General features: G+C 41.2%; 7 non-coding genes across 7 annotated transcripts; 5 read left to right on the forward strand and 2 right to left on the reverse strand.

The window, feature by feature from the left end:
* Window positions 1–2798: 2798 nt before the first annotated feature.
* On the forward strand, window positions 2799–2872 carry TRNAT-AGU (transfer RNA threonine (anticodon AGU)). Its single transcript has one exon. It is a non-coding gene; the product is annotated as a tRNA-Thr (tRNA).
* A 3776-nt stretch (window positions 2873–6648) lies between these two features.
* Window positions 6649–6721, forward strand: TRNAV-AAC (transfer RNA valine (anticodon AAC)). Its single transcript has one exon. It is a non-coding gene; the product is annotated as a tRNA-Val (tRNA).
* A 1654-nt stretch (window positions 6722–8375) lies between these two features.
* On the forward strand, window positions 8376–8457 carry TRNAS-CGA (transfer RNA serine (anticodon CGA)). Its single transcript has one exon. It is a non-coding gene; the product is annotated as a tRNA-Ser (tRNA).
* Window positions 8458–9602: 1145 nt separating this feature from the next.
* Window positions 9603–9675, forward strand: TRNAR-ACG (transfer RNA arginine (anticodon ACG)). Its single transcript has one exon. It is a non-coding gene; the product is annotated as a tRNA-Arg (tRNA).
* Window positions 9676–10141: 466 nt separating this feature from the next.
* TRNAK-UUU (transfer RNA lysine (anticodon UUU)) lies at window positions 10142–10214 on the forward strand. The gene has a single exon. It is a non-coding gene; the product is annotated as a tRNA-Lys (tRNA).
* Window positions 10215–10890: 676 nt separating this feature from the next.
* TRNAI-AAU (transfer RNA isoleucine (anticodon AAU)) lies at window positions 10891–10964 on the reverse strand. Its single transcript has one exon. It is a non-coding gene; the product is annotated as a tRNA-Ile (tRNA).
* Window positions 10965–12597: 1633 nt separating this feature from the next.
* On the reverse strand, window positions 12598–12670 carry TRNAF-GAA (transfer RNA phenylalanine (anticodon GAA)). Its single transcript has one exon. It is a non-coding gene; the product is annotated as a tRNA-Phe (tRNA).
* Between the last annotated feature and the right edge of the window lie 71 nt (window positions 12671–12741).

Below are 12741 nucleotides of genomic sequence, written 5' to 3' on the forward strand. Positions count from 1 at the left end.
TGGCCACAGGTCTGGAAAAGGTCAGGTTTCATTCCAATCCCAAAGAAAGGCAATACCAAAGAATATTGCACAATTGCACAAACTATTGCACAATTGCACTCATCTCACATGCTAGCAAAGTAATGCTCAAAATTCTCCAAGCCAGCTTCATCAGTACATGAATCCTGAACTTTCCGATATTCAAGCTGGATTTAGAAAAGGCAGAGGAACAAGAGATCAAATTGCCAACATCTGCTGGATCATCAAAAAAGCTAGAGAATTCTAGAAAAACATCTGCTTCATTGACTATGCCAAAGCCTTTGACTTTGTGGATCACAACAAACTGTGGAAAATTCTCAGGAAGTGGGAATACCAGAGCACCTTACCTGCCTCCTGATAAATCTGTATGCAGGTCAAGAAGCAACACTTAGAACCAGACATTGAATAACAGACTGGTTCCGAATAGGGAAAGGAGTATGTCAATGCTGTATATTGTCACCCTACTTATTTAACTTATATGCAGAGTACATCATGTGAAATGCTGGGCTGGATGAAGCACAAGCTGGAATCCAGATTGTAAGGAGAAATATCAATAACCTCATATATGTGGATGACACCACCCTTATGGCAGAAAATGAAGAGCAACTAAAGAGCCTCTTGATGAAAGTGAAAGAGGAGAGTGAACAGTTGGCTTAAAACTCAACATTCAAAAAAAGATCATGGCATCCTGTCCCATCACTTCATGGCAAATAGATGGGGAAACAATGGAAACAGTGAGAGACTTTATTTTGGGGGGCTCCAAAATCACTGCAGATGGTGACTGCAGCTATGAAATCAAAAGACACTTATTCCTTGGAAGAAAAGCTATGACCAACCTAGACAGCATATTAAAAAGCAGAGACATTACTTGGCCCACAAAGGTCTGTCTAGTCAAAGCTATGGTTTTCCAGTAGTCATGTATGGACTTGAGAGTTGGACTATAAAAAACGCTGAGTACTGGAGACCCGAAGCTTTTGAACTGTGGTGTTGGAGAAGACTCTTGAGAGTCCTTGTACAGCAAGGAGGTCAAAGCAGTCAATCCTAAAAGAAATTAGCCCTGAGTATTCATTGGAAGGACTGATGCTGAGGTTGAAACTCCAATATTTTGGCCACATGATGCAAAGTACTGACTCACTGGAAAAATCTTTCTCTGATGCTGGGAAAGATTGAAGGCAGGAGGAGAAGGGGATGACAGAGGATGAGATGGTTGGATGGCATCACTGACTGATGGACATGAGTTTGGGCAAGCTCCAGGAGTTGGTGATGGACAGGGAAGCCTGGGGTGCTGCACTCCCTGGGGTCACAAAGAGTCGGACTGGACTGAGGAACTGAACTGAATTGACCTGTTTGCATATGTATCTATGTATATTACATAGATTCTTTTGGCTATGCACTGCTAGTAAATAAAGTTTTTAATATAATACTTAGTATTCACTTTTTTTTTCCTGGAAATGGGAATCATACTCTTTGGTTGACTGAATCTGCCATTTTTTTCTTGCTTTCCATTTCACTAAAATTTTGCTTTTAATATCATACATTTAAATGATTCTTCTGGCCCTTCAGCACCTTTCACTAACTTTGTACATCTTTTAATCAACTGGTAGATGTCTTCATTTGTTTTGTTCTTTGGTGAAAATTCTGAAAGTTTGTATAGCAGAATATTAGTAGTAGTACCTGACATTCTGATTCTACTCAGGTACTTGGTATGTTTAAGTGGGTTTTGAGAACCTGGGCCCTAGTCAGACTTAGATGGTAGACTGAAGTTGCTTGCTTTGTGTCAGTTCCCTGGGAAATAAACATTGAGATGGAGATGGAGATGCCAAAGCAGTGACCCAGGGGAGGCTGGCTCCAGGGCCAGAGCTTGCCTCCTCCTCCACCCCTCTGCAACCTTTTCTGAGGATGGCTGCTGCTGAAATTCCTCAGAGATAACCAATTGCTTCTCCTTGAGCCTGGTGTAAGATGGTGTTAGAGTCTTATTGGGATCACTCTTAGAATCGACTGCAAAGACAGGGTGAAGGAAACATGATTAAGAAGAGGCAGAAGTTGAACTTGGTGTTGTAAAAGAAGCCTCAGTTCAGCTTACCAGGATATCTGAACCTGAAATGGCCCTTTAGTAATATTCTGAATTGAGGTTGGATTTGAGCTACACTCAAGGGTTGGTGTACTCTTGAGCAAGGTTTCCTCTTTTCTCATGAGGATAGTGCCCAGAGTAACCCAGCTGTAAGCCATTAGAAGTCAACACTCCTGAAATGGAGAAATAAGTGCCACCACTCTGGAGGGTGGTTTGACAGGTGCATCACACCACTGTTGTTTCAGAAAACTTGTGTCAGATATATGCTTTTGACCAGTAATCCCTCCTTCAACACACTAATATAGAAGAGAGCAGGTGTGGTTAAAATAATATGATGGTTAATAGAAGATCATTTCATTTTTTCTTTTGGGCTTCAACAAAGGTCCCTGATACACACTCCCCCATCCGCTAATACTTCATACAACACTCCCCCGCCCCCACCCTGCCCCCTGCACACACCCCCGTTGCCAGAGTTTATAGTCTACTTCAATCCTGAAACAGTTTCTCAAGAGGAGATAGTCATCTTAATCTAGTACCTGTATTTATTCTTCCAAAAGAACATTTTTCTTTGGTTTTGACTGACACAAAGTTGCTTTTTTTTTTTCTCTCCCTCTTTCATCACCCGGCAAACCAATTTCTAAATTCATTATAGTGGAGAGACATATGAATTATGTTCAAATAATGTGTAACTAAAAGCCTTGCCAGGATGGGCTCCGTGGCTTAGCTGGTTAAAGCGCCTGTCTAGTAAACAGGAGATCCTGGGTTCGAATCCCAGCGGGGCCTGTCAGAGCGCTGTTTTTGCGATTTTCACCTCATAGAAAACATTTTTCTCTAAGTGAGTAGAAATGAACTTGAATTGACACTGGATGAATATTCTAATACTCAGGACTTAAGTCCTTGCTTGGGAAAAATGGGGTACTTTGTAGAAGAGCACAGAGGTAAAAGGGTAAATAATATCCCGAGAAGCATTCCCGACACATAGACCATAAGTAATTTAATGACTCCGATTATTTGTCTGAATCATGATATTAGCAGTGGATAGGTAGCCTAGCCTAGCAGAGGTTTGCCCCTTTGTCTAATTACTGGAATCAAGTGAAGGCGATTCAACAGCTTTAAATACATGCCCTTTCAGATATCCTTTAGATTCGTCTGATTACTGGAGAGCTTTAATTATTTTTTGCAACCTCAGATACACTTGGAGTAGGGTCGACACTCAGGTTTTGTTTTGTTTTTTTTAAATAGACTATTAAATAGCTAATGGCTTTGCTAATTTCAAGGTAATATGTAGAAATATTAGTACCAAGCATCTTTAAGGAGCAAAGGATAGGGTATGAAGACAGAGACCCATGGTCAGAAGTGATTAGTTTAAATCCTTTGTCATTGAACCTGTTCTTGCTACTCACCACTTCTAGGAAACCTTCCATTTTCCTTTGCATTTCTGCTCTTAGCCTCATCCTAAAGAAGGTAAGAGGGGAAAAGAAAGGGCTTAAAAAAAACAAAACACCCAATGTAAATATTGCTTTGAGTACTGTAATAACTGTTTCTACTTTTCAAGTGATTCTGAACTCTAGGTCATCACTTAAGTTTTTGAAAAGAGAAGAATATGGTTAGTGACAAAGAAGAGTGGTTAGTGACAAAGCATATAAAGCATCTAGCAAGAGTTTAGAGACAAATGAAGTCTTATACTTTTTTTTCTAGACATATTTTTACATAAAAGTTCTGATAAAGATATTAAGTCCTAAAAATAAATATGTTTCTGTTTATCTGCTGTTTCTTTTGACATTCTAAGATATACCTTAAAATAATTAGACTCTACAAATGTCCACTTCCCCATACTTAGTAATGTGCACAGAATTCTACAAGCAATGATTGCACCCTAAGTACCTTCTTGCTTCTCATTATCATGGCCCAACAGGTTAATTACTCCTTTGTTGAGCATCCAGGAATGCAAATGCGTCAGAAGACTAACATTTTAAAGAATCTCTTAAGATGGAGTTGAATCTAATCAATGAAATCCTATACCTCTAGAAGTGTTGAGTACTTAATAGGTCTAAAGGATAAAAGGTTGTTATTCTATAAAACAGTTTTAAACAAGTCATGGACAGTCTCAATTGTGTCTTTGTCAAAGGGACTTCTCCCTAGTTCAACTATTATTTCTTTCTTGACCTACCGTACTCTTCACTCAAACTTCCTTCCCCATTAAATGTTCTCTGACTTGGGATCCTCAAATGGACAGCTCCTCTTTTGTGCTCTGAGGGTACAACTGACATTATCTTAAGCCAACTGTGTGGTTCTTTCTTCTTCATGTCCAGGTATGCAGGTCTCATGTTGGACACTGGATAAAGTTTGGTGAGCAAATTCAAATGGAATGTCCCTTGAAAAGGTGGAAAAGTAAGGCATGGTGATGAGGGAAGATGTTAGGGAAAGAGGAGTCTCTGGAGCTGACCCTTCCTTGGCTGCCTGCCTAGAGCTGATCTTTCAAAATATCCATGTCTGAAAAAGGCCTAATTTCAAACACACATTTCCATAGCCACCAGGATTTCACATGAGTACCACTTACACCATACACCATGAACTCAACTGATCATTGATCATTGTTTCCACTGGAAATCTATTATTAAACTTGACTCTTCCTGCTGCCTTACCCCACCAGTCAAATTATCACAGCCTTCCTGATTTACATTCAACATATGTGAGATGTTTTCCTCTCTGTTCATCTACTTGGTTCTTATTTGGACCTTCTTCACTACAATTTCTAACAGCCTCTTCCTGTTCTCCCTGTCTTTAAGACTGGCCATCTGAAGTCATTCTCAACCCAGAAGACATATCTTTGGCTTAAAATACAAAACATCATTTCTTCCCTAAAGTTTCCCAGTCTTAAACCTTTCTTATTTTTCTAATATATGCATTTAAACTTATATATTTTCCTCTAAGCACAACTTTAGTTGTGTGTTGTATTTTCATTCTTTCAGTTTAAAGTATTTTCTAGTTTCCATTGTACTTATATTTTACTTAGAAGTGTACTGCTCAAGTTTCCCAGTATTAGAATTTTTTTAGTTATCATTTTTATATTGACCTCAAGTTTAATTCTGTTATTTTCAGAAAACATTTTTTAAATTGTTTGAATCCTTTTAAATTTATTAAGACTTGTTTGGGGGCCCTTTTTGTTTTGGTGTATGTTTAATGTGCTCTTGAAAATAATGAGAATTCTGCAGTAGTTGGATGTACTGTGTGATAAATATCAGCTAGGTCAAGTTGAGTAGTTACTAACTATGGCTCATCCTCTCTATTCCTACTGATTTCCTCTTTTCTGTAAGTTTCTCATCAGCTACTAAAAGTGATCTTTAAAATCACCAACCATAGTTGTGCTTATTGTAGTTCTTGTTTTAGTTTTCTCAGTTTTGCTTTATATAAGAATTGACATGTCTTCTTGCTGAATTGATCACTTTGTCATTATGAAATGTTCTTTGTCTTTGGTCTTACTTTTTACTTTGATGTCTGCTCTGTTTGTCAATCAGGTTTCTAACGGTTGGTGTTTGCATAGCTCCCCAACACTTTATTTTCAACCTGTTGTCTTATTTTTCAAGTATATTTCTTGTAAGAAGGACACAAAAGGCTCTTGTTTTTCTTTGTTTTATTTTACTATTTAGCCAGCCCATTTATGCCTTTTAATTGTTTATTCCATTTACATTAAAAGCAATTATATATATATGGGTCTAAGTTGACATCATTATTTGTTTTCCATTTATCCTACTTGTTCTCTGTTCCTCCTTTTCTACCTTCCTTTGAATTAATATTTCTTATTCCATTTAATCTTTACTTAACCTAAGATGTAGTATCATTTCCCTCCAGCTGCTTTTAAGATGTTTTTAATCTTTGTTTTTCAATAATTTCAACATAATTTGGCTACAGTTTTCTTTGTGTTTATCCAGATTTTTTTATTTGCTGAGCTTATTCAATCAATGAGTTGTCACATGTTTGCCCCCACTGAGCTATAAGTACCCTTAAGTTTACAGCATTTTTATGTATGTAAATCACACTTTAAAAAAAAAAAAAAACCTTCAGTGTAGATATAGATCTACACTCCAAAAATTAAAGATTAGTCTCCACTCCCTCTCTCATCAGATTCAAATTGAAATATACCTTCCCCTCTTTGGGAGGCACATCCATCTTGCCTTTGATCTGGCCCATAAATCACCATTTAGTCTTATTTCTTTCCATGCCTTGCTTCAAATGATTGGATTCCCACCCCCTCCACCCCCAAAGAGTATTCCTATTTCGTTCAGTTCCCAACAACAACAAAAAATTCCCTTACTAACCTGTAACCGTCATACTTCTTTTCATCTATTAAATCTTAGATTTGGTGTCATTTTCTCTTGCAAGCCTTCAAGGGCATTCCAATTTTTTGGCTGTTCAAACAGGCTTTTCTGAACATTGTGGTAGATATGTTTGGTAAACGCATTTCTACTTATATTTATTATTGATTTTAAAAAGAAAAAAAAAAAGAAAAAATGGAAACATTTCGAAGGCCTAGAGCACCTGTTCACTCTTCACGTCTGGTTTCCGTAGTGTAGTGGTTATCACGTTCGCCTAACACGTGAAAGGTCCCCGGTTCGAAACCGGGCGGAAACAGGCTTCACCTCAGCGTCCTTTTCATTTCCGCAGGAAATCTCTGTACATTGTCTTTGTGGTACCAGACTTCAAAACAAATACCACATTTGCCCTTCTTTTGAGGCCCAGAGGTTTAAAACGAAAAGCTGTCCGGACGCCATCTGCCCTGAAGCCCGGGTTTCCCCTTCCCCACCGGCTTTTTCTCTCTCGCCCTCGGCGTCCTCCTGCCGGAAGGACCGAGGGGCCAACCTGGGGTCAACCGGAAGAGACCGCTGCTGCAACGGGCCTGCGCCGCGCGGGCGACAGTCTCCCTCGGACGAACGGGTTTTCTGCAAAGTGACTTTCTCCATCTTCAGAGGAAGAAAAGTGCTTCGCTTCGAAACCAGACAGCGATCGCACAACCGTTCAGTTATTATTAGTCCTGTTAGTACCATCCAGTAGTTCCAAAGCTCATCAGGCGTAGATGGGGAAAGAAGAGTTGTGGGGAGCAGCTGGGGTGGAGGGATGGATAAGAGGAGACTCCCGTCCTCAAAAACTCCCCGGGTCTCTGTACTGGAGAAAGAAGGCCCTTACCTGCATGTTTGGGAGCGCCCTTCCCCTCCGTTCCCACCAGCCCAGAAAGATCCTCTGGGACTGTTTCCCCGTGGGGCTAGATTTTAGGCTATTCAACCGCAGTGGAACATGCCAGACCCGTCCCCCCTCGCCCCGCTCACCCCCAGCCCTCCCAGGCCCAGGGTGGACTCCTGGCCCTGGCTGTTGCGGGGAGCCTCCTCTTCAGCGGAATCAAACTCGACGTTCTCCTAAAACTCAGCATCTGGCCTCCAGCTCCGCCCTAAGTGGGAGGCCAGCAGGCAGAAACGGTCTCGGATGAAAGGAAGGATCTGAAGCATTCCTGAAATCAGCAGTTTGAGGGATTTCCCGGAAATAAGAAAAGTTGAAAAGTTTGGTGGCTTGTTTGTGTGTATTTCATGATATATTTTGCTAGAAGTCACTTTAGAGGGGTGGTTTTTCTTTCGGAATGGGCATAACACAAGAAATAGCATGCTTCCACTCGACCCACATTCAGGGAAATGACACTTGGTCTCCAGAGTGTTCAGCTCAATTTATAACCGCGCCTGCGTTCAGTGACCACATGGGGGCGACAGAGACTGGGATCTCCGGATGGGAAGCTGGGGCCCAGAATTTGCCCCCAATAGTCCCACCAGTAGACTAAGAGGATTCTCAGAATCTTTCTGGTGTGAATTCTTTCAGACTTTTGGGGGGAATTTAACTGATTTTTATCTTATAGCTTAAGTCACACCAGGTCGCATATTCTGGATATTTTGACTAGATAAAGGCAAAAGGAGGCACAAAGGAGATGAAGCTTTCTTGGAGCAGGGCTGTAGCAGTCGGAGGGGTGAGAAGTTTTGCACATCTAAATACATTTTGAAGGTAGAACAAGACAGTTTCCTCACATCCACGGAATGAAAGAAAATTTGAAGAATATTGCCAAGATTTTTTTTTCTGCTTAAAGACCTGAAAAGTTGAAAGTGTCACTAAGTGAAATATGCAAGCTTGGGGTTGGAGAAGGTCTTCTTGCGGACACTCAGAAATCGGTGATCCTCTCTTCTTCCAACCTTGCAGGGAAAGGATGAATACTTGTTTTTAGTCGAATAAATAAAACTCGTTCTGCCAAGCTGTGATGGCCGAGTGGTTAAGGCGTTGGACTCGAAATCCAATGGGGTTTCCCCGCGCAGGTTCAAATCCTGCTCACAGCGTTCTCGTTTTCGGTGTATCCTTGATTCTTGAAATTTACAAATAATTTACTGCCGTCCCACGCAGCATGCATGCAGAAAAATCCCTTGAAAGGCAGTTCTGATGTTTTTAGAGAGTGGGCGCCAGCCAGATTAGAGTGTCAGAATTCCCTTTCATAGTCTGAGCCTCTGTGAGCATCCAGAGCCCAGCCTACCCACTGTCCACAAGAGACTTGGATCGCGTTCAAAAATACTTGCTTCGTTGAAATGGTTTGTTAAGCCTTTAAGAGTGATCACAGTAGCAAAGTGAACAGCGGAGACATTGGGAAATAGTTTCTCTTTGTGATTATAGAGAGCTGCAGCTACTTGAAATCATTCCCAGGCAACCATCTTCAGTGTTTGTCCTGATACCAGCGGCTGCAGGTGAGAGCCGTAAAAATGGAAGATAATACTCCACGGTATTTGCCACGCTCTCTTTAAGAGAAAGCCTTTTATACAAACGAGGAAACTGAGGCACAGAGAGAATATATTTTTAAATTTTCACTTTGTTTTGAAGTTCAAAACCATACAAAGTCTCGTCTCCTGCTCAACGTACTAAACTACTCTTTTAAAGCACTTTTGCATTTTCAGCTGTTTTGCCTACTTTGAACAGCTAAGTACATTTTTAAGCCAATTTTATTCTGTTTTCTGAGTTTGTTACATGAGATTCTTAAAATGTATATTTCTATTGAATCCTTGTCTCCTTATAGGGTTTTGAGGGCAGATCAACATTCTGCAGGACAAAACAGTGTGTGTGTGTGTTGGGGGGTGGGTGGGAAATGAAGACCTCAAAACTAGCACTAATATACGCTGGGTAAGACAGGATTTGAAGTGGAATAGGGAATAGATAACTGAGTCCACAGAGATTTCTTACTAAGCAGCAAACAAGTAAACAAGTTTTCAATGCATAGTCAGTAAGTAAGGGAAGACTCCCCATTATTTTCAAAGAAAGCACTTTCTGTAAATCTATGTTATGGAACCAAATCAGAAAAGAAATCATGCTTTCCCGAAGTCAATTTAGTCTCTGGTTTTAACCCCTTACTAGATTCTTAAAAATCAATCATTTCTTTGGTTGGCATAAACTGCGGATAATGATGAAAATATGAACATGAGGATAACCTAATCAGCGAGGGCCAGTGGCGCAATGGATAACGCGTCTGACTACGGATCAGAAGATTCTAGGTTCGACTCCTGGCTGGCTCGTTAGGCTGATTTTTTTCCCCCTTCTAGGTACTCTTTTCTAAAAGAAAGTCCTTTTTAAGTCCTTCGAATGTATTTTCGTGGAACTGATCCTTCATTTTCCGTCCGTTGAGTCTGAGACTTGAGAATCATCAAAGGACCCATCCAGAAAGCTTTTCTTCCTACTTTCATCGCTTCTTGAACATGAGAAGAGTGACTGACTGAAAAAGACCATTGGAAGGGAGGTTTTTACATCATCAAAACTTCAAAGAAAAACGAAAAAAAAAAAAAATTCCCTACCAGTATCTTCTGCATCAGTATTTTTTTCCCCATTGGGAAGAGTCCTCACTCTGAAGATCATCCTGCAAAGTTCTTTCCTCGCATAGCTACTGGCAAAAAGAGACATCTCCTATGGAAATGCTGTCAAGAAGTGTGGTAGAGACGCGATGCAAGAGGTTTTTTACCTCAGGATGAGAAGGATCCTTCGTGAGCCCGGATAGCTCAGTTGGCAGAGCATCAGACTTTTAATCTGAGGGTCCAGGGTTCAAGTCCCTGTTCGGGCGCTCCTGTTTTGCTTCCCAGGTGGCGCTAGTGGTGAAGAACCTAACTGCCAACACAGGAGACATCGGAGACGCGGCTTCCATTCCTGGGTCGGGAAGACTCCCTGGAGGAGAGCCTCCAGTATTCTTGCCTGGACAATCCCAAGGACAGAGGAGCCGGCAGGCTAGAGATAGGGTCGCAGAGTCTGACACTACTGAAGCGGCTTAGCGCACCAGCCGGTGCTCCTCGCCCCCAGTATCTACCCCACCAGCCGGAAACGTCACTCTTACGGACACACGCAGGAGCTGGGAAAAAGGACCTCAAGTGAACAGAAGAACCAAGAGGAATGACCTCCCCACTATTTTTTAAAAGAAGATGAGCGTGTAAGGAAGGCGTGGAAAGGTAGCATTGGAGCGGCATCTCCAAAGAGAACAGATTTGCCTTTCTCTGTGTTGAGGCGGAACAGAGACGTTGGGGGAGATGACTGCCAAGTGAGGGAGAATTCCTCAAACTAAACCAAAAGAGGATCTTCATAGGTGGCTAGATTTCCGAATGTGTAACTTGTATCCTCGCTCTGCACCGCAGGTAAAATTCACCACCACGAGGGAAATGTTTAAGCTTCTGGACCTCAGATTGTAACAACCGTGGGTTGTAAAGGCCCACCTAGAGGGTATCATAAGTTCAAAACCAAGCGTCCAATGGCCCGTACGGGGATCGAACCCGCGACCTTGGCGTTATTAGCACCACGCTCTAACCAACTGAGCTAACCGGCCACCACACAAGTGTTTCTCTTTTATGAAAGTAGATTGGTTTACATTTTTGTTTTGGTGTTAAAAACAATTTTTTTAAAATAATAATTTCTTTTTATCCTTCTCCCTCAGACCACATTCATAGATTTTAATAAGGAATCTATACTATTTCAATTCTTCGTATTTGGACTAGAAAATTCACGGAGAAATTTTTGTGCAGAAGTTGAACCTAGTTTATTCGTAGAAAAAGCACTGTAATAGGTCCTGAATCTTGGGTGAAGGGAGCCTTCCGTTTTTAAAAGCATGCCCCTAATGGAGAAGGCAATGGCACCCCACCCCAGTACTCCTGCCTGGAAAATCCCATGGATGGAGGAGCCTGGTAGGCTGCAGTCCATGGGGTCGCTAAGGGTCGGACACGACTGAGCGACTTCACTTTCATTTTTCACTTTCATGCATTGGAGAAGGAAATGGCAACCCACTCCAGTATTCTTGCCTGGAGAATCCCAGGGACGGGGGAGCCTGGTGGGCTGCGGTCTATGGGGTCGCACATTGTCGGACACGACTGAAGTGATTTAGCAACAGCAGCACTGGATCACAAATTGCAAATAATTTGTAACTTAGAGACCTAATGTTTTCAAGTTGGTATTAAAATTTTCACCCAGTGTTACAGTGCATTCTCTGTATCACTCATCTTCCGTTTCGCGAATGGAAGGATCCAAGCACGAGGTTGGAGAAGATAGAGTGAGATGAACTCGTTGGCCCTCGGGGAGGCTGTAGTTTCATCACCTAAAGTTGAAGGAATCTCCTGCAGCCTCAGGAAATGTCCTTTTATATTTCCTGGGATTGCATTGGTTGTTTTGGGTTTTGTTTTGATTTTTTTTCCCCCTACTTTTTGAACTTTCCTGCTGACTGACCCCTAGTTAAATTTTCACCGAATATATTCATTTAAAGCTAAATGATTAAACAAGTAATGATTTTTGTTGATTTTTAAGCCGACGCTGGTGCAAGGGGGAAGTGTGAGTTGCTAGTGGTTGGTTAAGTATTCAACAGTTAAAGGCTCAAGTCCCGCCAGTCTTCTAGGTTTTACTTCTCTAGTCTTCAAGAGCTCTTGTCCTGGTAAGACTTACAGGTGCTCAAAAACCACGGAAACGAAATCTGTTAACTCTTGGGCAGTCCCACGTCCTCTGTACTTATCAAAATCAACTACCTTCTGGCTTTTGAGGATTCTTCTACATTCCAAAATGTGTGTATAGACCCCTGATGTTCACTTAGAAAGTCATCGCTAAAGAATGAGCGTGTTTTAGCAATTCGAACTCCAAAAGAATTACTGTAAATAAGGGACAATTGAAATTGCTCGTGCCCTGCTTCTTATAGATGCCTTTAATAACATCTAAATACATAACTAAATAAAGCACTAACTGTTTTGCTTTGGGTTTTTTCCCCCTCTTTACCTTTAGGAACTACTGGTAGTTGTGGAAGAATTAATGAATATTGGCACAGAATTACGTTTTGCCATAGAAATTAAGGGTAAATGTATGCAACTCCTCAGCATATAAAAGGCACTATAGACCTATTATATTGTATATTTGAAGACGATGGAGATTTAGTTTGGCGTCAGTATCTTATAGTCCGCTTTACAAAAGGGTAAGAAAACAACTGCCGAAACCCGGGATTGAACCAGGGACCTTTAGATCTTCAGTCTAACGCTCTCCCAACTGAGCTATTTCGGCCACCCGTTGATCATTAACCCATCAACTACTCTCTTTAAATAGTCTTTTCTTAACTACTTCCTCCATTTCAG

Source organism: Muntiacus reevesi, chromosome 20 (genome assembly GCF_963930625.1).
Source record: "Muntiacus reevesi chromosome 20, mMunRee1.1, whole genome shotgun sequence".
NCBI classification, from domain to species: domain Eukaryota; kingdom Metazoa; phylum Chordata; class Mammalia; order Artiodactyla; family Cervidae; genus Muntiacus; species Muntiacus reevesi.